We start from the raw sequence: 25,769 nt of genomic DNA, 5'->3' as shown, positions 1-25,769 counted from the left end.
AAAGGCACACAACAAATCATTATTATTATGCCCAGAAACTCCTGTGAATAACTGATAATCAGTTGAATATATCGCTGCGGTAAAACGCCTCTTCTGGCTGCTTTCCCACTGCCGCTGTGGCCTAAGTGAATCGTTTGGTAAATTACATTGGAGTTAAACACTAATACCGCTATTCTTTATTTATTTATCAATACTTTAGTGGATCTCCTCCTTGGCACAAGGGGGGTAGGAATTAGATTACATTTTGTAGCAAGTAACGAAGTTGAAATAATTGTGAGACCCAACTCCAAGCGACTTGCTGTCTATATGTCAATGTGTACTGTATGCGGGTGCTGAATTTCATGCCAGCCGCTCTACCCACACTGAGGAGTTCTGATACTCGGGGAAAATGGGTAGCCAATATTATTGCACCCGTGGCCGAAACGGCGCAATAGTCCAGCCCTGGTTGTGCCCCCTTTCGTTTCCCCAAAAATGGGCGCATCACTCGCCAGTGCAATGCGCACAGATGTAGCAGAGCTTTATGCCCTCAATTTCACTGCCACGTCTTGTCACGTTTTGTCGTGGCGCAGCAGGATTAACACTGTGGGGGTTCCCACTCAAAAGCATAGACTCCCCCGCCCCGCAGCCTTGTAGCGGCAGGCAGTGTCCCCGGCGCCGCAGACTTTCGCTGGTTTGTCCGCGGCGCTGAGGATAGTAAGTGTTGTTACATCTGTATGTCCCACTGTGGCGTGCCACGGGTTGCAATAACATTGGATACATGTTTATAGCAAGGGTATTGACTCCAAACAATTACAACCAACATATCTACTGTATCTTAGAATTGTATACAGGTGGTCACTTTTTGAGTGACCAGAACATGCCACAATAAAGTCATTTACCTCTTTTAAAGACACCATTACACAGGTCCCTTTGATGCTTGTATTACTTCAGCAGCGGAAACACACGTTGGATACTCTTTTGCTGTGCCTCTTCTACCATGTTGAATCACCAGGAAGAGGCACTCAGCCATCGCCAAGAGAATACCCATCAGATGCCCAAATAATCAGGCATATTCTACTGGGATATTAATTAGCTCTGACAGGAGCTATTATCCCACTTTGACTCACTGTGTCTGTGTAATGTTCACGCAGAGGGCTGTTAATGTCTGCTCCAGTGCAGGGTTCCAGCACGACGTCTGCCAGAAGTCTCATGTCCTCCACTACTGATGGAGCTGATACAATGTTGCACAAGTGCTTAATATCAGTGAAGCAGGTGACAGAATAAGAACTTGCCATGATTGAGGAGCTTTTAATTCAATTAGTTATTCTCATTATTCAATCTTCAGATGCATTTTATCTTGTGCTGCGAGTTCTTTCGGAGAGATTCGTAGGAATAAATAAATTGCAATCACTTTTATCATGTAATCCTTACTTCAGAACGTTTCATTCAGTGCAGAGGGGGCCACGCACATAATGGTAGCGGTAGGTCAATAAAGTTGGATCTGGGTTTTAACCCTTTGCAATGCATGGCAGCCCACTCTGGCGGTGAAGGGTTACGAGTGGTGAAAAGTGGCCAAGGGGCAAAATGGGGTCTTCCCTTTCTAAAGTGAGGGTCTTCAACACAGCCGTTGTGTGAATTGGTTGTAGTGAAACATCTGGGAAATTTGGAGGCCACAGATTGCTAGCACGATATTTCTACAAGCATCATAGGGATCATTAGGCTCTGGTTTTAAACCCCCCACCTCATTACTAAGGCTACCACTTCCAACCCCAACTGCAATGAGGCATCTGTGATGTAAACAGAGCTGCATGGAGATGCCTGGCTGATCCTTTCAATTCATCTCCTTTGGTACATTAACCCACTAACTGAAATAAACTTTTTCCACTGTCTGGTAAGTTGGCTGCAGAAAAACATATTGATTAGTTGCCTTTTTATAATACATTATGTTGTAGAGCAATAAAGGACAGATTTAGCTTTTAGACACAGTCAGAACATTAACTAGTGTACGATGAAATCCTGTGCAGGCAAAAGTTAACAATTTTGATGCCGAAATGTCCTCCTCTTCAATACTATGAGTCATTACAGCCTCAATAAACCTTACACAGAAGCAAAAATAATTTGACTCTCTTTGACCATCATAATGGCCATGAGAGTGTTACTGGTGATGAGCAAAGAATGGTAGGCAGCCATATGGTCCTTTCTTCCAAGTAGTACCCATGGTGATACATGAAGTTACTACATGGTGATGAGTGAAGACTCGCTTGTGTGCTGGCCCACAATCCTGTGTATGTCTTGTACTGTATGTAATAGGGTTTTTTTTGTTGTTTATATCTGAGTTTCTCATATTGTCAGTGGACTATAAAGAGAAAATCCAGAACTGAGAGTTAGATTGTCAGTTCTTTTAGGTCAAGCTAATGCCAGACATTTTCATAAAAATGATAAACTAACATACAATCAATATATAAATACTGCATACCATCATCTTCAAACACTGCTGGATGAAGGACTTACTAATGATTTTCCAGGTATTGTGGTTGCAAGCCTGTCTTCCCCACATCTTCTGATTTCATCCTCCCATATTAGCTTTGGTTATCATCTTGGTCTTTTGATTTCCGTTGGAGTCCATCCGATGGTAATTTCTTCATGCAATACATCTGGCCCAATGCCATTTGAATGTCTTCACCAACAGCCTTTTGTGTGGTTTTGAACGTATTTATTCTTTTCCTGTCCCTTCGGAAAATACCCAGTATACATCTCGCCTCGTCACTTCTTTGAGTTGTCTGAAGCTAGTCTTCCCATTTAGGGTCAAAGGTTCACATTAATATGTGAGCATGGGCAGGATACACTGGTTGAACACTCTCCTTTTGAGGTACAGTGAAAGATTCCTTTTTTAAGATTGTTTTTTGTCTTCCAAATATGCTCCGAGTCCATCCCATCTTTATTATCCTATTGATTTAATTTGAAAGGTTCACCTCTATTGATAGATATTTGTAGATTTGACACATTTGTTGAACACCTTCTTACTTTTTTCAACAGAGGTCTTATTTGCTGCTGGAGGTCTTCTACAGGTGCGCCGACGAGTATTCTAAAACTTGCCTTAAACGTGTCTTGGAAAATCTGGGGCTATCACCAACAAGACCCAGGTACATGCTAGGTACATGCTGCAACATTTCAATGACATTTCTGCAGAGACTAATGGCCCATCGGATTAACACAGCAGGGGTCCCTGGCAGTCCCATTCAGTTTGAATGGGACTGCCAGGGACCCCTGCTGTTAATCCGATGGGCCATTAGTCTGTCTGCAGAAATGTCACTGAAATGTTGCAGCATGTACCCAGCATGTACCTGGGTCTTGTTGGTGATTGCCCCAGATTTGTTTTAGAATACTCGTCGTCACTACAGTATACTTGTTACAAAAAGAACAATGCCCTCTGCAAATCATAGCTGATTCAAGTATTCGCCACTGATTTTGATTCCTTTTTCTTTAGGATAACCACATTTTTCCCGGGTCAAATTTCATGCATGGGCCAACAGCGAGTGCCAACAGCGAGTGCCAACAGCGCATGCGCGAACGGCAAGCACCGACTGTGTATGCGCGAATGGCAAGCATGAGCAGCTGGCAAATGCCGGCCACGCATGCGTGATGGACAAGTGGCGGCCGCGCACATGCAATGGGCGCTTGTCGGCCGCGCATGCATGATGGCCTTTTGCCCGCTGTGCATGCGTGATCGGTGCATGATAGCTGCTCGTGCACATGCACGATTGGCACTTTCCAGCTGTTCATGCGCGACCGGAAGCGCCAATCGGGCACAAGCAGACGGCAAGATCTGAACACGCATACGTGGCCAACGCTGCCAAAAAACGGGACATTTAAGATAAGTCGTGACCCAGGACAAAGTCCAAAAAATGGGACGTCTGGTCACCCTACTTTTCTTTCCAATTTAATACCTTGAACAATGAATGTGCTGTTGTGAAAAGCTTTGGTGACATGGTGTCTCCCTGCCGCACTCCCTTGCTGATCCTTATCTTGCTTGTACGTTCATGTAATCTAGTCGTTGATGTGGCATTCTCGTAAATGTTTCTTATATTATCAATGTGCGCTTGTTCAACATTTTGTCTTCTTAGTGCTTTTGTAATTGCTGAGGTATAGACTGAATCGAAGGCTTTATTGTAATCTGCGTATCCTAAACTGAGTGGTAGATCATAATAATTCTTTGGGAATTCCCTTCTTGTAGGACTTAGATGTGGTCCATTGTGTTGTATTCACTGCGAAATCCCACTTGTTCTCTAGGCTGTGCAAAGTCCGGGTCTGTTGCAGCCGATTAGTGTGTATCTTCATAACAATCTTGTAAGTGATTGGAAGTAGACCAATTAGTCTGTAGTTGTTGAAGTCTTGGTCCTCTTTGACTCCTTTCTTGTGGATGAGAATAGCTATGGCATTGTTACAGTATAGCATTGTTCTTTAAGCTGCATGTAGAGTTTTGCTAGGATTTTCTCGACTTCTTCCCTAGCTTCCTTCTAGACTTCAGTTCTAATTCCATCTTCCCCACTGGCTGTCCCGTTCTATATGGATTATGGATGAAACATGAAATTGACTCATAGAATGTATTTAACAGTAAAGGCAAAAGGACTGTATGAGGCACATAACACACCGCCTCAATACTGTTTTTCTTTGAGCGGTTTCATTGCTCTTAGTTTAAAATGCATGTAGTTCACCTACTGTATCAAAGATTATATTTGTTTGAAAGTGTATTTTCACCTGGCGTAACAGTGAATTCTCTTTGAAAGCAGTTTGAAGACGCACGTTAGGTATTTGCTATTCTCAAATCCTAGAATAATGCGTTGCAGGCTACACCATAAAAATGTTAAATATTATTTTCGTTCTTTTCTAAACATTGTGTGGTGTTATGTTTTCTATCCCTTTGTAAAAGCACAATGAAGTTACATTACCTTTTTGGTGATGTCGTTTATGGTATAAAAAGTATTAAAGGCATCAATGTGATGTCACATCGTTTTCAATTGTCCCTTTAGGATAGGAAGGGTCAGCCGTGGTGTGGCTGCCTGTAACCTTCACAGAGCCACAGGTTCTTCCACCAGACTTCTATGTCATATGATAGCTCCAGGAGTGATCATCTGATGCGAACAGGCACCAGATACCAGAAACATAGGTGGAGAGAGCTCCACTTCATTTCTATTGGGCTGGCTGCAGTTAGCCTGATCAGCCCCTAAAGAAATGAGCAAATCCATAATGTCCCTGTTATATCAAATGAGCCAGGGCCCAGGCCATACAATGTATGTCATTAAGGCACTGTAAAGGCTAAGTGAACGAGGGGGAGAACCTGCCCACCTCCCTCACCCCCCAACAGCACCTCATTTTCTATTTGGAGAACTACCCTTTTGGCCGTGCCCAGAAGCCTCCAGGTTGCACTCCCAAGTAATTTAAGGTTGGTTGCTTCTAGGATAAACGAAATCCGTGGATGATCAAGCCTAGCGGGAGTCTTCATTTTCATAGCAGGCCTTAATCCATAGGAAGAGAGAGAGAGACATCACTCAGACAGGAGAGGTGACATATTTACATAGATATCCAATTTCAAGTGATTAATTATAGAAAAGAGAAGTCCCTGTAGTAAATCATTTTCAGCTGTCATTATTTTTAACGTGTGTTCGCTCATTTTCTCTGCACATGCTTGTTCAATGTCGTGGTGAAAAGAACACGGAAAAATGCAAATCAACAAAGCCGCATTACCTCTCGTTCGCCTTCTTTCTCACTCTTGTTAAAGCGGCAATCCTGCTTTCCTTTTATTTATTTTTTTAGAGGTTTAGGATTCAAGGAACGGGTGTCGAGAGCTGAGCCACATAAATTCCAGCTCTAGAGACCCCCTGCCTCCCGAGATACTTACCTCCATAGGGGGTGCCATTAGCACCGCAGGCTGAGCAATGTGGGGCTATCGAAATGGAGGTTTTAATATCTCGCGTTACGCAGGCCAGTAGGAGGCATCCGGTGAGGCTTTCTATTGGCCCATGTGACACAGGAGTTTTAAAAAGCTGAGAGATAACGGCACCCAGTTTGGAGGCAAGTATCACTCCTTCTCTGAGCCCAGGTTTGTTTTCCAACCTCCCTGTTTTGGCATAGAGCAACGTTTCTCTTCATTTTCTGCTTGCTTCCGAGTTACACGTGAGCTCAATGACCCCTATTCATTATGTCACAGAGCCGCCTCCCAGTGCTGGCGAATCGATCAGCTCATTTTCCGATCACAGGGACTCCAATCTCCTCCAGCACAGGAAAGCAGCTTCACCTGCACATTGAGAAAAAGGCCATTTGGAGCAGCTTGTTAGCCAACAGAGTTTTAGGGTGAAGCTGTCCTTCCGTTATTCTAGAGCAGAGCTGGCCAACTCCAGTCAATGAGCTACCTGTGCTGAAGCAGGTATAGACCCAATACCTGGCCTGTTGGTGGCTATTGAAGACTGGAGTTGGCCACCCCTGCTCTAGAGACATTTAGTTCCATTCATTTGTACTATGGAATGGCCCTCTATTCCAGTGTAATATGGAATGGCCCTCTATTCCAGAATAATATGGAATGGCCTTCTATTCCAGAATAATATGGAATGGCCCTCTATTCCAGTGTAATATGGAATGGCCCTCTATTCCAGTGTAATATGGAATGGCCCTCTATTCCAGTATAATATGGAATGGCCCTCTATTCCAGTGTAATATGGAATGGCCCTCTATTCCAGTGTAATATGGAATGGCCCTCTATTCCAGTATAATATGGAATGGCCCTCTATTCCAGTGTAATATGGAATGGCCCTCTATTCCAGTGTAATACGGAATGGCCCTCTATTCCAGTGTAATACGGAATGGCCCTCTATTCCAGTGTAATACGGAATGGCCCTCTATTTCAGTGTAATATGGAATGGCCTTCTGTTACAGTGTAATACGGAATGGCCCTCTATTCCAGTGTAATATGGAATGGCCCTCTATTCCAGTGTAATATGGAATGGCCCTCTATTCCAGTGTAATATGGAATGGCCCTCTGTTCCAGTGTAATATGGAATGGCCCTCTATTCCAGTGTAATATGGAATGGCCTTCTGTTCCAGTGTAATATGGAATGGCCCTCTATTCCAGTGTAATATGGAATGGCCCTCTGTTCCAGTGTAATATGGAATGGCCCTCTATTCCAGTGTAATATGGAATGGCCTTCTGTTACAGTGTAATATGGAATGGCCTTCTATTTCAGTGTAATATTGAATGGCCCTCTATTCCAGTGTAATATGGAATTGCCTTCTTATACAGTGTAATATGGAATGGCCTTCTATTTCAGTGTAATATTGAATGGCCCTCTATTCAAGTGTAATACGGAATGACCCTCTATTCCAGTATAATACGGAATGGCCCTCTATTCCAGTGTAATACGGAATGGCCCTCTATTCCAGTGTAATACGGAATGGCCCTCTATTCCAGTATAATATGGAATGGCCCTCTATTCCAGTGTAATATGGAATGGCCCTCTGTTACAGTGTAATACGGAATGACCCTCTGTTACAGTGTAATACGGAATGGCCCTCTATTCCAGTGTAATACGGAATGGCCCTCTATTCCAGTGTAATACGGAATGGCCCTCTGTTACAGTGTAATATGGAATGGCCTTCTATTTCAGTGTAATATTGAATGGCCCTCTATTCCAGTGTAATACGGAATGGCCCTCTATTCCAGTGTAATACGGAATGGCCCTATATTCCAGTGTAATACGGAATGGCCCTCTATTCCAGTATAATACGGAATGGCCCTCTATTCCAGTGTAATATGGAATGGCCTTCTGTTACAGTGTAATACGGAATGACCCTCTATTCCAGTATAATACGGAATGGCCCTCTATTCCAGTGTAATACGGAATGGCCCTCTATTCCAGTGTAATACGGAATGGCCCTCTATTTCAGTGTAATACGGAATGGCCCTCTATTCCAGTGTAATACGGAATGGCCCTCTATTTCAGTGTAATACAGAATGGCCTTCTGTTACAGTGTAATACGGAATGGCCCTCTATTCCAGTGTAATACGGAATGGCCCTCTATTCCAGTGTAATACTGAATGGCCCTCTATTTCAGTGTAATACGAAATGGCCCTCTGTTACAGTGTAATACGGAATGGCCCTCTATTCCAGTGTAATACGGAATGGCCCTCTGTTACAGTGTAATACGGAATGGCCCTCTATTCCAGTGTAATACGGAATGGCCCTCTATTCCAGTGTAATACGGAATGGCCCTCTATTCCAGTGTAATACGGAATGGCCCTCTATTCCAGTGTAATACGGAATGGCCCTCTAATCCAGTGTAATACGGAATGGCCCTCTATTCCAGTGTAATACGGAATGGCCCTCTATTCCAGTGTAATACGGAATGGCCCTCTGTTACAGTGTAATACGGAATGGCCCTCTGTTACAGTGTAATACGGAATGGCCCTCTGTTACAGTGTAATACGGAATGGCCTTCTATTCCAGTGTAATACGGAATGGCCCTCTGTTACAGTGTAATACGGAATGGCCCTCTGTTACAGTGTAATACGGAATGGCCCTCTGTTACAGTGTAATACGGAATTGCCTTCTATTCCAGTGTAATATGGAATGGCCCTCTATTCCAGTGTAATACGGAATGGCCCTCTATTCCAGTATAATATGGAATGGCCCTCTATTCCAGTGTAATACGGAATGGCCCTCTATTCCAGTGTAATACGGAATGGCCCTCTATTCCAGTGTAATACGGAATGGCCCTCTATTCCAGTGTAATACGGTATGGCCCTCTATTCCAGTGTAATACGGAATGGCCCTCTATTCCAGTGTAATACGGAATGGCCCTCTATTCCAGTGTAATACGGAATGGCCCTCTATTCCAGTGTAATACGGAATGGCCCTCTATTCCAGTGTAATACGGAATGGCCCTCTATTCCAGTGTAATACGGAATGGCCCTCTATTTCAGTGTAATACGGAATGGCCCTCTATTCCAGTGTAATACGGAATGGCCCTCTATTCCAGTGTAATACGGAATGGCCTTCTATTTCAATGTAATACGGAATGGCCCTCTATTTCATTGTAATACGGAATGGCCCTCTTTTCCAGTGTAATACGGAATGGCCCTCTATTCCAGTGTAATATGAAATGGCCCTCTATTCCAGTGTAATATGGATTGGCCCTCTATTCCAGTGTAATACGGAATGGCCCTCTATTCCAGTGTAATACGGAATGGCCCTCTATTTCAGTGTAATACGGAATGGCCCTCTATTCCAGTGTAATACGGAATAGCTCTCTATTCCAGTGTAATACGGAATGGCCCTCTGTTTCCAGTGTAATATGGAATGGCCCTCTATTCCAGTGTACAGTGTAATATGGAATGGCCCTCTATTCCAGTGTAATATGGAATGCCCTCTATTCCAGTGTAATATGGAATGGCCCTCTATTCCAGTGTTCAGTGTAATATGGAATGGCCCTCTATTCCAGTGTAATACGGAATGGCCCTCTCTTCCAGTGTAATACGGAATGGCCCTCTGTTACAGTGTAATACGGAATTTCCCTCTGTTACAGTGTAATACGGAATGGCCCTCTGTTACAGTGTAATACGGAATGGCCCTCTGTTACAGTGTAATACGGAATGGCCCTCTGTTACAGTGTAATACGGAATGGCCCTCTGTTACAGTGTAATATGGAATGGCCCTTTATTCCATTGTAATACGGAATGGCCCTCTATTCCAGTGTAATACGGAATGGCCCTCTATTCCAGTGTAATACGGAATGGCCCTCTGTTACAGTGTAATACGGAATGGCCCTCTATTCCAGTGTAATACGGAATGGCCCTCTATTCCAGTGTAATACGGAATGGCCCTCTGTTACAGTGTAATACGGAATGGCCCTCTGTTACAGTTTAAAACGAAATGGCCCTCTACTCCAGTGTAATACGGAATGGCCCTCTGTTACAGTGTAATACGGAATGTCCCTCTGTTACAGTGTAATACGAAATGGCCCTCTGTTACAGTGTAATTCGGAATGGCCCTCTGTTACAGTGTAATACGGAATGTCCCTCTGTTACAGTGTAATACGGAATGTCCCTCTGTTACAGTGTAATACGGAATGGCCCTCTGTTACAGTGTAATACGGAATGTCCCTCTGTTACAGTGTAATACTGAATGGCCCTCTGTTACAGTGTAATACGGAATGGCCCTCTGTTACAATGTAATACGGAATGGCCCTCTGTTACAATGTAATACGAAATGGCCCTCTGTTACAGTGAAATACGGATTGGCCCTCTGTTACAGTGTAATACGGAATGGCCCTCTGTTACAGTGTAATACGGAATGGTCCTCTGTTACAGTGTAATACGGAATGGCCCTCTGTTACAGTGTAATACGGAATGGCCCTCTGTTACAGTGTAATACGGAATGGCCCTCTGTTACAGTGTAATACAGAATGGCCCTCTGTTACAGTGTAATACGGAATGGCCCTCTGTTACAGTGTAATACGGAATGGCCCTCTATTCCAGTGTAATACGGAATGGCCCTCTATTTCAGTGTAATACGGAATGGCCCTCTATTCCAGTGTAATACGGAATAGCTCTCTATTCCAGTGTAATACGGAATGGCCCTCTATTCCAGTGTAATATGGAATGGCCCTCTATTCCAGTGTACAGTGTAATATGGAATGGCCCTCTATTCCAGTGTAATACGGAATGGCCCTCTATTCCAGTGTAATATGGAATGGCCCTCTATTCCAGTGTTCAGTGTAATACGGAATGTCCCTCTGTTACAGTGTAATACGGAATGGCCCTCTGTTACAGTGTAATACGGAATGGCCCTCTGTTACAGTGTAATACGGAATGGCCCTCTGTTACAGTGTAATACGGAATGGCCCTCTGTTACAGTGTAATACTGAATGGCCCTCTGTTACAGTGTAATACGGAATGGCCCTCTGTTACAATGTAATACGGAATGGCCCTCTGTTACAATGTAATACGGAATGGCCCTCTGTTACAGTGAAATACGGATTGGCCCTCTGTTACAGTGTAATACGGAATGGCCCTCTGTTACAGTGTAATACGGAATGGTCCTCTGTTACAGTGTAATACGGAATGGCCCTCTGTTACAGTGTAATACGGAATGGCCCTCTGTTACAGTGTAATACGGAATGGCCCTCTGTTACAGTGTAATACGGAATGGCCCTCTGTTACAGTGTAATACAGAATGGCCCTCTGTTACAGTGTAATACGGAATGGCCCTCTGTTACAGTGTAATACGGAATGACCCTCTATTCCAGTGTAATACGGAATGGCCCTCTATTTCAGTGTAATACGGAATGGCCCTCTATTCCAGTGTAATACGGAATGGCCCTCTATTTCAGTGTAATATGGAATGGCCTTCTGTTACAGTGTAATACGGAATGGCCCTCTATTCCAGTGTAATACGGAATGGCCCTCTGTTCCAGTGTAATACGGATTGGCCCTCTATTCCAGTGTAATACGGAATGGCCCTCTATTCCAGTGTAATACGGAATGGCCTTCTATTTCAGTGTAATACGGAATGGCCCTCTATTTCAGTGTAATACGGAATGGCCCTCTTTTCCAGTGTAATACGGAATGGCCCTCTATTCCAGTGTAATATGGAATGGCCCTCTATTCCAGTGTAATTTGGAATGGCCCTCTATTCCAGTGTAATGCGGAATGGCCCTCTATTCCAGTGTAATACGGAATGGCCCTCTATTTCAGTGTAATACGGAATGGCCCTCTATTCCAGTGTAATACGGAATAGCTCTCTATTCCAGTGTAATACGGAATGGCCCTCTATTCCAGTGTAATATGGAATGGCCCTCTATTCCAGTGTACAGTGTAATATGGAATGGCCCTCTATTCCAGTGTAATACGGAATGGCCCTCTATTCCAGTGTAATACGGAATGGCCCTCTATTCCAGTGTAATACGGAATGGCCCTCTATTCCAGTGTAATACGGAATGGCCCTCTATTCCAGTGTAATACGGAATGGCCCTCTATTCCAGTGTAATACGGAATGGCCCTCTATTTCAGTGTAATACGGAATGGCCCTCTATTCCAGTGTAATACGGAATGGCCCTCTATTCCAGTGTAATACGGAATGGCCCTCTATTTCAGTGTAATACGGAATGGCCCTCTATTTCATTGTAATACGGAATGGCCCTCTTTTCCAGTGTAATACGGAATGGCCCTCTATTCCAGTGTAATATGGAATGGCCCTCTATTCCAGTGTAATATGGATTGGCCCTCTATTCCAGTGTAATACGGAATGGCCCTCTATTCCAGTGTAATACGGAATGGCCCTCTATTTCAGTGTAATACGGAATGGCCCTCTATTCCAGTGTAATACGGAATAGCTCTCTATTCCAGTGTAATACGGAATGGCCCTCTGTTTCCAGTGTAATATGGAATGGCCCTCTATTCCAGTGTAATATGGAATGGCCCTCTATTCCAGTGTTCAGTGTAATATGGAATGGCCCTCTATTCCAGTGTACAGTGTAATATGGAATGGCCCTCTATTCCAGTGTAATATGGAATGGCCCTCTATTCCAGTGTAATATGGAATGGCCCTCTATTCCAGTGTTCAGTGTAATATGGAATGGCCCTCTATTCCAGTGTAATACGGAATGGCCCTCTATTCCAGTGTAATACGGAATGGCCCTCTGTTACAGTGTAATACGGAATGGCCCTCTGTTACAGTGTAATACGGAATGGCCCTCTGTTACAGTGTAATACGGAATGGCCCTCTGTTACAGTGTAATACGGAATGGCCCTCTGTTACAGTGTAATACGGAATGGCCCTCTGTTACAGTGTAATATGGAATGGCCCTTTATTCCAGTGTAATACGGAATGGCCCTCTATTCCAGTGTAATACGGAATGGCCCTCTATTCCAGTGTAATACGGAATGGCCCTCTGTTACAGTGTAATACGGAATGGCCCTCTATTCCAGTGTAATACGGAATGGCCCTCTATTCCAGTGTAATACGGAATGGCCCTCTGTTACAGTGTAATACGGAATGGCCCTCTGTTACAGTTTAAAACGAAATGGCCCTCTACTCCAGTGTAATACGGAATGGCCCTCTGTTACAGTGTAATACGGAATGTCCCTCTGTTACAGTGTAATACGAAATGGCCCTCTATTCCAGTGTAATTCGGAATGGCCCTCTGTTACAGTGTAATACGGAATGTCCCTCTGTTACAGTGTAATACGGAATGTCCCTCTGTTACAGTGTAATACGGAATGGCCCTCTGTTACAGTGTAATACGGAATGGCCCTCTGTTACAGTGTAATACTGAATGGCCCTCTGTTACAGTGTAATACGGAATGGCCCTCTGTTACAATGTAATACGGAATGGCCCTCTGTTACAATGTAATACGGAATGGCCCTCTGTTACAGTGAAATACGGATTGGCCCTCTGTTACAGTGTAATACGGAATGGCCCTCTGTTACAGTGTAATACGGAATGGTCCTCTGTTACAGTGTAATACGGAATGGCCCTCTGTTACAGTGTAATACGGAATGGCCCTCTGTTACAGTGTAATACGGAATGGCCCTCTGTTACAGTGTAATACGGAATGGCCCTCTGTTACAGTGTAATACGGAATGGCCCTCTGTTACAGTGTAATACGGAATGGCCCTCTGTTACAGTGTAATACGGAATGACCCTCTATTCCAGTGTAATACGGAATGGCCCTCTATTTCAGTGTAATACGGAATGGCCCTCTATTCCAGTGTAATACGGAATAGCTCTCTATTCCAGTGTAATACGGAATGGCCCTCTATTCCAGTGTTCAGTGTAATATGGAATGGCCCTCTATTCCAGTGTACAGTGTAATATGGAATGGCCCTCTATTCCAGTGTAATATGGAATGGCCCTCTATTCCAGTGTAATATGGAATGGCCCTCTATTCCAGTGTTCAGTGTAATATGGATTGGCCCTCTGTTACAGTGTAATACGGAATGGCCCTCTGTTACAGTGTAATACGGAATGGTCCTCTGTTACAGTGTAATACGGAATGGCCCTCTGTTACAGTGTAATACGGAATGGCCCTCTGTTACAGTGTAATACGGAATGGCCCTCTGTTACAGTGTAATACGGAATGGCCCTCTGTTACAGTGTAATACAGAATGGCCCTCTGTTACAGTGTAATACGGAATGGCCCTCTGTTACAGTGTAATACGGAATGGCCCTCTATTCCAGTGTAATACGGAATGGCCCTCTATTTCAGTGTAATACGGAATGGCCCTCTATTCCAGTGTAATACGGAATAGCTCTCTATTCCAGTGTAATACGGAATGGCCCTCTATTCCAGTGTAATATGGAATGGCCCTCTATTCCAGTGTACAGTGTAATATGGAATGGCCCTCTATTCCAGTGTAATACGGAATGGCCCTCTATTCCAGTGTAATATGGAATGGCCCTCTATTCCAGTGTTCAGTGTAATACGGAATGTCCCTCTGTTACAGTGTAATACGGAATGGCCCTCTGTTACAGTGTAATACGGAATGGCCCTCTGTTACAGTGTAATACGGAATGGCCCTCTGTTACAGTGTAATACGGAATGGCCCTCTGTTACAGTGTAATACTGAATGGCCCTCTGTTACAGTGTAATACGGAATGGCCCTCTGTTACAATGTAATACGGAATGGCCCTCTGTTACAATGTAATACGGAATGGCCCTCTGTTACAGTGAAATACGGATTGGCCCTCTGTTACAGTGTAATACGGAATGGCCCTCTGTTACAGTGTAATACGGAATGGTCCTCTGTTACAGTGTAATACGGAATGGCCCTCTGTTACAGTGTAATACGGAATGGCCCTCTGTTACAGTGTAATACAGAATGGCCCTCTGTTACAGTGTAATACGGAATGGCCCTCTGTTACAGTGTAATACGGAATGACCCTCTATTCCAGTGTAATACGGAATGGCCCTCTATTTCAGTGTAATACGGAATGGCCCTCTATTCCAGTGTAATACGGAATGGCCCTCTATTTCAGTGTAATATGGAATGGCCTTCTGTTACAGTGTAATACGGAATGGCCCTCTATTCCAGTGTAATACGGAATGGCCCTCTGTTCCAGTGTAATACGGAATGGCCCTCTATTCCAGTGTAATACGGAATGGCCCTCTATTCCAGTGTAATACGGAATGGCCTTCTATTTCAGTGTAATACGGAATGGCCCTCTATTTCAGTGTAATACGGAATGGCCCTCTTTTCCAGTGTAATACGGAATGGCCCTCTATTCCAGTGTAATATGGAATGGCCCTCTATTCCAGTGTAATTTGGAATGGCCCTCTATTCCAGTGTAATGCGGAATGGCCCTCTATTCCAGTGTAATACGGAATGGCCCTCTATTTCAGTGTAATACGGAATGGCCCTCTATTCCAGTGTAATACGGAATAGCTCTCTATTCCAGTGTAATACGGAATGGCCCTCTATTCCAGTGTAATATGGAATGGCCCTCTATTCCAGTGTACAGTGTAATATGGAATGGCCCTCTATTCCAGTGTAATACGGAATGGCCCTCTATTCCAGTGTAATACGGAATGGCCCTCTATTCCAGTGTAATACGGAATGGCCCTCTATTCCAGTGTAATACGGAATGGCCCTCTATTCCAGTGTAATACGGAATGGCCCTCTATTCCAGTGTAATACGGAATGGCCCTCTATTCCAGTGTAATACGGAATGGCCTTCTATTTCAGTGTAATACGGAATGGCCCTCTATTTCATTGTAATACGGAATGGCCCTCTTTTCCAGTGTAATACGGAATGGCCCTCTATTCCAGTGTAATATGGAATGGCCCTCTATTCCAGTGTAATATGGATTGGCCCTCTATTCCAGTGTAATACGGAATGGCCCTCTATTCCAGTGTAATACGGAATGGCCCTCTATTTCAGTGTAATACGGAATGGCCCTCTATTCCAGTGTAATACGGAATAGCTCTCTATTCCAGTGTAATACGGAATGGCCCTCTGTTTCCAGTGTAATATGGAATGGCCCTCTATTCCAGTGTAATATGGAATGGCCCTCTATTCCAGTGTTCAGTGTAATATGGAATGGCCCTCTATTCCAGTGTACAGTGTAATATGGAATGGCCCTCTATTCCAGTGTAATATGGAATGGCCCTCTATTCCAGTGTAATATGGAATGGCCCTCTATTCCAGTGTTCAGTGTAATATGGAATGGCCCTCTATTCCAGTGTAATACGGAATGGCCCTCTATTCCAGTGTAATACGGAATGGCCCTCTGTTACAGTGTAATACGGAATGGCCCTCTGTTACAGTGTAATACGGAATGGCCCTCTGTTACAGTGTAATACGGAATGGCCCTCTGTTACAGTGTAATACGGAATGGCCCTCTGTTACAGTGTAATACGGAATGGCCCTCTGTTACAGTGTAATATGGAATGGCCCTTTATTCCAGTGTAATACGGAATGGCCCTCTATTCCAGTGTAATACGGAATGGCCCTCTATTCCAGTGTAATACGGAATGGCCCTCTGTTACAGTGTAATACGGAATGGCCCTCTATTCCAGTGTAATACGGAATGGCCCTCTATTCCAGTGTAATACGGAATGGCCCTCTGTTACAGTGTAATACGGAATGGCCCTCTGTTACAGTTTAAAACGAAATGGCCCTCTACTCCAGTGTAATACGGAATGGCCCTCTGTTACAGTGTAATACGGAATGTCCCTCTGTTACAGTGTAATACGAAATGGCCCTCTATTCCAGTGTAATTCGGAATGGCCCTCTGTTACAGTGTAATACGGAATGTCCCTCTGTTACAGTGTAATACGGAATGTCCCTCTGTTACAGTGTAATACGGAATGGCCCTCTGTTACAGTGTAATACGGAATGGCCCTCTGTTACAATGTAATACGGAATGGCCCTCTGTTACAATGTAATACGGAATGGCCCTCTGTTACAGTGAAATACGGATTGGCCCTCTGTTACAGTGTAATACGGAATGGCCCTCTGTTACAGTGTAATATGGAATGGTCCTCTGTTACAGTGTAATACGGAATGGCCCTCTGTTACAGTGTAATACGGAATGGCCCTCTGTTACAGTGTAATACGGAATGGCCCTCTGTTACAGTGTAATACGGAATGGCCCTCTGTTACAGTGTAATACGGAATGGCCCTCTGTTACAGTGTAATACGGAATGGCCCTCTGTTACAGTGTAATACGGAATGACCCTCTATTCCAGTGTAATACGGAATGGCCCTCTATTTCAGTGTAATACGGAATGGCCCTCTATTCCAGTGTAATACGGAATGGCCCTCTATTTCAGTGTAATATGGAATGGCCTTCTGTTACAGTGTAATACGGAATGGCCCTCTGTTCCAGTGTAATACGGAATGGCCCTCTATTCCAGTGTAATACGGAATGGCCCTCTATTCCAGTGTAATACGGAATGGCCTTCTATTTCAGTGTAATACGGAATGGCCCTCTATTTCAGTGTAATACGGAATTGCCCTCTTTTCCAGTGTAATACGGAATGGCCCTCTATTCCAGTGTAATATGGAATGGCCCTCTATTCCAGTGTAATATGGAATGGCCCTCTATTCCAGTGTAATACGGAATGGCCCTCTATTCCAGTGTAATACGGAATGGCCCTCTATTTCAGTGTAATACGGAATGGCCCTCTATTCCAGTGTAATACGGAATAGCTCTCTATTCCAGTGTAATACGGAATGGCCCTCTATTCCAGTGTAATATGGAATGGCCCTCTATTCCAGTGTACAGTGTAATATGGAATGGCCCTCTATTCCAATGTAATATAGAATGGCCCTCTATTCCAGTGTAATATGGAATGGCCCTCTATTCCAGTGTTCAGTGTAATATGGAATGGCCCTCTATTCCAGTGTAATACGGAATGGCCCTCTATTCCAGTGTAATACGGAATGGCCCTCTTTTCCAGTGTAATACGGAATGGCCCTCTGTTACAGTGTAATACGAAATGGCCCTCTGTTACAGTGTAATACGGAATGGCCCTCTGTTACAGTGTAATACGGAATGTCCCTCTGTTACAGTGTAATACGGAATGGCCCTCTGTTACAGTGTAATACGGAATGGCCCTCTGTTACAGTGTAATACGGAATGGCCCTCTGTTACAGTGTAATACGGAATGGCCCTCTGTTACAGTGTAATACGGAATGGCCCTCTGTTACAGTGTAATACTGAATGGCCCTCTGTTACAGTGTAATACGGAATGGCCCTCTGTTACAATGTAATACGGAATGGCCCTCTGTTACAATGTAATACGGAATGGCCCTCTGTTACAGTGAAATACGGATTGGCCCTCTGTTACAGTGTAATACGGAATGGCCCTCTGTTACAGTGTAATACGGAATGGTCCTCTGTTACAGTGTAATACGGAATGGCCCTCTGTTACAGTGTAATACGGAATGGCCCTCTGTTACAGTGTAATACGGAATGGCCCTCTGTTACAGTGTAATACGGAATGGCCCTCTGTTACAGTGTAATACAGAATGGCCCTCTGTTACAGTGTAATACGGAATGGCCCTCTGTTACAGTGTAATACGGAATGACCCTCTATTCCAGTGTAATACGGAATGGCCCTCTATTTCAGTGTAATATGGACTGGCCTTCTGTTACAGTGTAATACGGAATGGCCCTCTATTCCAGTGTAATACGGAATGGCCCTCTGTTCCAGTGTAATACGGAATGGCCCTCTATTCCAGTGTAATACGGAATGGCCCTCTATTCCAGTGTAATACGGAATGGCCTTCTATTTCAGTGTAATACGGAATGGCCCTCTATTTCAGTGTAATACGGAATGGCCCTCTTTTCCAGTGTAATACGGAATGGCCCTCTATTCCAGTGTAATATGGAATGGCCCTCTATTCCAGTGTAATTTGGAATGGCCCTCTATTCCAGTGTAATATGGAATGGCCCTCTATTCCAGTGTAATACGGAATGGCCCTCTATTTCAGTGTAATACGGAATGGCCCTCTATTCCAGTGTAATACGGAATAGCTCTCTATTCCAGTGTAATACGGAATGGCCCTCTATTCCAGTGTAATATGGAATGGCCCTCTATTCCAGTGTACAGTGTAATATGGAATGGCCCTCTATTCCAGTGTAATATGGAATGGCCCTCTATTCCAGTGTAATATGGAATGGCCCTCTATTCCAGTGTTCAGTGTAATATGGAATGGCCCTCTATTCCAGTGTAATACGGAATGGCCCTCTATTCCAGTGTAATACGGAATGGCCCTCTTTTCCAGTGTAATACGGAATGGCCCTCTGTTACAGTGTAATACGAAATGGCCCTCTATTCCAGTGTAATACGGAATGGCCCTCTATTCCAGTGTAATACGGAATGGCCCTCTTTTCCAGTGTAATACGGATTGGCCCTCTGTTACAGTGTAATACGGAATGACCCTCTGTTACAGTGTAATACGGAATGGCCCTCTGTTACAGTGTAATACGGAATGGCCCTCTGTTACAGTGTAATACGGAATGGCCCTCTGTTACAGTGTAATATGGAATGGCCCTCTATTCCAGTGTAATACGGAATGGCCCTCTATTCCAGTGTAATACGGAATGGCCCTCTATTCCAGTGTAATACGGAATGGCCCTCTATTCCAGTGTAATACGGAATGGCCCTCTATTCCAGTGTAATACGGAATGGCCCTCTATTCCAGTGTAATACGGAATGGCCCTCTGTTACAGTGTAATACGGAATGGCCCTCTGTTACAGTTTAAAACTAAATGGCCCTCTACTCCAGTGTAATACGGAATGGCCCTCTGTTACAGTGTAATACGGAATGTCCCTCTGTTACAGTGTAATACGAAATGGCCCTCTATTCCAGTGTAATTCGGAATGGCCCTCTGTTACAGTGTAATACGGAATGTCCCTCTGTTACAGTGTAATACGGAATGTCCCTCTGTTACAGTGTAATACGGAATGGCCCTCTGTTACAGTGTAATACTGAATGGCCCTCTGTTACAGTGTAATACGGAATGGCCCTCTGTTACAGTGTAATACGGAATGGCCCTCTGTTACAGTGAAATACGGATTGGCCCTCTGTTACAGTGTAATACGGAATGGCCCTCTGTTACAGTGTAATACGGAATGGCCCTCTGTTACAGTGTAATATGGAATGACCCTCTATTCCAGTGTAATACGGAATGGCCCTCTATTCCAGTGTAATACGGAATGGCCCTCTATTCCAGTGTAATACGGAATGGCCCTCTATTTCAGTCTAATACGGAATGGCCCTCTATTCCAGTGTAATACGGAATGGCCCTCTATTCCAGTGTAATACGGAATGGCCCTCTATTCCAGTGTAATACGGAATGGCCCTCTATTCCAGTGTAATACGGTATGGCCCTCTATTCCAGTGTAATACGGAATGGCCCTCTATTCCAGTGTAATACGGAATGGCCCTCTATTCCAGTGTAATACGGAATGGCCCTCTGTTACAGTGTAATACGGAATGGCCCTCTGTTACAGTTTAAAACGAAATGGCCCTCTACTGCAGTGTAATACGGAATGGCCCTCTGTTACAGTGTAATACGGAATGTCCCTCTGTTACAGTGTAATACGAAATGGCCCTCTATTCCAGTGTAATTCGGAATGGCCCTCTGTTACAGTGTAATACGGAATGTCCCTCTGTTACAGTGTAATACGGAATGTCCCTCTGTTACAGTGTAATACGGAATGGCCCTCTGTTACAGTGTAATACGGAATGGCCCTCTGTTACAGTGTAATACTGAATGGCCCTCTGTTACAGTGTAATACGGAATGGCCCTCTGTTACAATGTAATACGGAATGGCCCTCTGTTACAATGTAATACGGAATGGCCCTCTGTTACAGTGAAATACGGATTGGCCCTCTGTTACAGTGTAATATGGAATGGCCCTCTGTTACAGTGTAATACGGAATGGTCCTCTGTTACAGTGTAATACGGAATGGCCCTCTGTTACAGTGTAATACGGAATGGCCCTCTGTTACAGTGTAATACGGAATGGCCCTCTGTTACAGTGTAATATGGAATGGCCTTCTGTTACAGTTTAATACGGAATGGCCCTCTGTTCCAGTGTAATACGGAATGGCCCTCTATTCCAGTGTAATACGGAATGGCCCTCTATTCCAGTGTAATACGGAATGGCCTTCTATTTCAGTGTAATACGGAATGGCCCTCTATTTCAGTGTAATACGGAATGGCCCTCTTTTCCAGTGTAATACGGAATGGCCCTCTATTCCAGTGTAATATGGAATGGCCCTCTATTCCAGTGTAATATGGAATGGCCCTCTATTCCAGTGTAATACGGAATGGCCCTCTATTCCAGTGTAATACGGAATGGCCCTCTATTTCAGTGTAATACGGAATGGCCCTCTATTCCAGTGTAATACGGAATAGCTCTCTATTCCAGTGTAATACGGAATGGCCCTCTATTCCAGTGTAATATGGAATGGCCCTCTATTCCAGTGTACAGTGTAATATGGAATGGCCCTCTATTCCAGTGTAATACGGAATGGCCCTCTATTCCAGTGTAATACGGAATGGCCCTCTTTTCCAGTGTAATACGGAATGGCCCTCTGTTACAGTGTAATACGAAATGGCCCTCTGTTACAGTGTAATACGGAATGGCCCTCTGTTACAGTGTAATACGGAATGGCCCTCTGTTACAGTGTAATACGGAATGTCCCTCTGTTACAGTGTAATACGGAATGGCCCTCTGTTACAGTGTAATACGGAATGGCCCTCTGTTACAGTGTAATACGGAATGGCCCTCTGTTACAGTGTAATACGGAATGGCCCTCTGTTACAGTGTAATACGGAATGGCCCTCTGTTACAGTGTAATACTGAATGGCCCTCTGTTACAGTGTAATACGGAATGGCCCTCTGTTACAATGTAATACGGAATGGCCCTCTGTTACAATGTAATACGGAATGGCCCTCTGTTACAGTGAAATACGGATTGGCCCTCTGTTACAGTGTAATACGGAATGGCCCTCTGTTACAGTGTAATACGGAATGGTCCTCTGTTACAGTGTAATACGGAATGGCCCTCTGTTACAGTGTAATACGGAATGGCCCTCTGTTACAGTGTAATACGGAATGGCCCTCTGTTACAGTGTAATACGGAATGGCCCTCTGTTACAGTGTAATACAGAATGGCCCTCTGTTACAGTGTAATACGGAATGGCCCTCTGTTACAGTGTAATACGGAATGACCCTCTATTCCAGTGTAATACGGAATGGCCCTCTATTTCAGTGTAATACGGAATGGCCCTCTATTCCAGTGTAATACGGAATGGCCCTCTATTTCAGTGTAATATGGACTGGCCTTCTGTTACAGTGTAATACGGAATGGCCCTCTATTCCAGTGTAATACGGAATGGCCCTCTGTTCCAGTGTAATACGGAATGGCCCTCTATTCCAGTGTAATACGGAATGGCCCTCTATTCCAGTGTAATACGGAATGGCCTTCTATTTCAGTGTAATACGGAATGGCCCTCTATTTCAGTGTAATACGGAATGGCCCTCTTTTCCAGTGTAATACGGAATGGCCCTCTATTCCAGTGTAATATGGAATGGCCCTCTATTCCAGTGTAATTTGGAATGGCCCTCTATTCCAGTGTAATATGGAATGGCCCTCTATTCCAGTGTAATACGGAATGGCCCTCTATTTCAGTGTAATACGGAATGGCCCTCTATTCCAGTGTAATACGGAATAGCTCTCTATTCCAGTGTAATACGGAATGGCCCTCTATTCCAGTGTAATATGGAATGGCCCTCTATTCCAGTGTACAGTGTAATATGGAATGGCCCTCTATTCCAGTGTAATATGGAATGGCCCTCTATTCCAGTGTAATATGGAATGGCCCTCTATTCCAGTGTTCAGTGTAATATGGAATGGCCCTCTATTCCAGTGTAATACGGAATGGCCCTCTATTCCAGTGTAATACGGAATGGCCCTCTTTTCCAGTGTAATACGGAATGGCCCTCTGTTACAGTGTAATACGAAATGGCCCTCTGTTACAGTGTAATACGGAATGACCCTCTGTTACAGTGTAATACGGAATGGCCCTCTGTTACAGTGTAATACGGAATGGCCCTCTGTTACAGTGTAATACGGAATGGCCCTCTGTTACAGTGTAATATGGAATGGCCCTCTATTCCAGTGTAATACGGAATGGCCCTCTGTTACAGTGTAATACGGAATGGCCCTCTGTTACAGTGTAATACGGAATGGCCCTCTATTCCAGTGTAATACGGAATGGCCCTCTATTCCAGTATAATACGGAATGGCCCTCTATTCCAGTGTAATACGGAATGGCCCTCTATTCCAGTGTAATACGGAATGGCCCTCTGTTACAGTGTAATACGGAATGGCCCTCTGTTACAGTTTAAAACTAAATGGCCCTCTACTCCAGTGTAATACGGAATGGCCCTCTGTTACAGTGTAATACGGAATGTCCCTCTGTTACAGTGTAATACGAAATGGCCCTCTATTCCAGTGTAATTCGGAATGGCCCTCTGTTACAGTGTAATACGGAATGTCCCTCTGTTACAGTGTAATACGGAATGTCCCTCTGTTACAGTGTAATACGGAATGGCCCTCTGTTACAGTGTAATACTGAATGGCCCTCTGTTACAGTGTAATACGGAATGGCCCTCTGTTACAGTGTAATACGGAATGGCCCTCTGTTACAGTGAAATACGGATTGGCCCTCTGTTACAGTGTAATACGGAATGGCCCTCTGTTACAGTGTAATACGGAATGGCCCTCTGTTACAGTGTAATACGGAATGACCCTCTATTCCAGTGTAATACGGAATGGCCCTCTATTCCAGTGTAATACGGAATGGCCCTCTATTCCAGTGTAATACGGAATGGCCCTCTATTTCAGTCTAATACGGAATGGCCCTCTATTCCAGTGTAATACGGAATGGCCCTCTATTCCAGTGTAATACGGAATGGCCCTCTATTCCAGTGTAATACGGAATGGCCCTCTATTCCAGTGTAGTACGGTATGGCCCTCTATTCCAGTGTAATACGGAATGGCCCTCTATTCCAGTGTAATACGGAAAGGCCCTCTATTCCAGTGTAATACGGAATGGCCCTCTATTCCAGTGTAATACGGAATGGCCCTCTATTCCAGTGTAATACGGAATGGCCCTCTATTCCAGTGTAATACGGAATGGCCCTCTATTTCAGTGTAATACGGAATGGCCCTCTATTCCAGTGTAATCCGGAATGGCCCTCTATTCCAGTGTAATACGGAATGGCCCTCTATTCCAGTGTAATACGGAATGGCCCTCTATTCCAGTGTAATACGGAATGGCCCTCTGTTCCAGTATAATATGGAATGGCCTTCTGTTACAGTGCAATACGGAATGGCCCTCTATTTCAGTGTAATACGGAATGGCCCTCTATTTCAGTGTAATACGGAATGGCCCTCTATTCCAGTGTAATACGGAATGGCCCTCTATTTCACTGTAATATGGAATGCCCCTCTGTTCCAGTGTAATACGGAATGGCCCTCTGTTACAGTGTAATATGGAATGACCTTCTATTCCAGTGTAATATGGAATGGCCCTCTATTCCAGTGTAATACGGAATGGCCCTCTATTCCAGTGTAATACGGAATGGCCCTCTATTCCAGTGTAATACGGAATGGCCCTCTATTCCAGTGTAATACGGAATGGCCCTCTATTTCAGTGTAATATGGAATGGCCCTCTTTTCCAGTGTAATACGGAATGGCCCTCTATTCCAGTGTAATACGGAATGGCCCTCTATTCCAGTGTAATACGGAATGGCCCTCTATTCCAGTGTAATACGGAATGGCCCTCTATACCAGTGTAATACGGAATGGCCCTCTATTCCAGTGTAATACGGAATGGCCCTCTATTCCAGTGTAATATGGAATGGCCCTCTATTCCAGTGTAATACGGAATGGCCCTCTATTCCAGTGTAATACGGAATGGCCCTCTATTCCAGTGTAATACGGAATGGCCCTCTATTCCAGTGTAATATGGAATGGCCCTCTATTCCAGTGTACAGTGTAATATGGAATGGCCCTCTATTCCAGTGTAATATGGAATGTCCCTCTATTCCAGTGTAATATGGAATGGCCCTCTATTCCAGTGTACAGTGTAATATGGAATGGCCCTCTATTCCAGTGTAATACGGAATGGCCCTCTATTCCAGTGTAATACGGAATGGCCCTCTTTTCCAGTGTAATACGGAATGGCCCTCTGTTCCAGTGTAATACGGAATGGCCCTCTGTTACAGTGTAATACGGAATGGCCCTCTGTTACAGTGTAATACGAAATGGCCCTCTGTTACAGTGTAATACGGAATGGCCCTCTGTTACAGTGTAATACGGAACGGCCCTCTGTTACAGTGTAATACGGAATGGCCCTCTGTTACAGTGTAATACGGAATGGCCCTCTGTTTCAGTGTAATACGGAATGGCCCTCTGTTACAGTGTAATACGGAATGGCCCTCTGTTACAGTGTAATACGGAATGGCCCTCTGTTACAGTGTAATATGGAATGGCCCTCTATTCCAGTGTAATACGGAATGGCCCTCTATTCCAGTGTAATATGGAATGGCCCTCTATTACAGTGTAATACGGAATGGCCCTCTATTACAGTGTAATACGGAATGGCCCTCTATTCCAGTGTAATACGGAATGGCCCTCTATTCCAGTGTAATACGGAATGGCCCTCTGTTACAGTGTAATACGGAATGGCCCTCTACTCCAG

The 25,769-nt window shown here is 44.4% G+C and overlaps 1 protein-coding gene across 1 annotated transcript in view; it reads left to right on the top strand.

Annotated features, from left to right (window-relative positions):
- PLXNA4 (plexin A4) overlaps positions 1-25,769 on the top strand; it is a 796,616-nt gene that overhangs the window by 700,768 nt on the left and 70,079 nt on the right. The window lies entirely within an intron of this gene.

The sequence above is a fragment of the Ascaphus truei genome, chromosome 5 (genome assembly GCF_040206685.1).
Source record: "Ascaphus truei isolate aAscTru1 chromosome 5, aAscTru1.hap1, whole genome shotgun sequence".
Classification (NCBI taxonomy): Eukaryota; Metazoa; Chordata; class Amphibia; order Anura; family Ascaphidae; genus Ascaphus; species Ascaphus truei.
The sequence above is the reverse complement of the archived record's forward strand: the minus strand, read 5'-3'. Positions and strand labels throughout refer to the sequence as shown.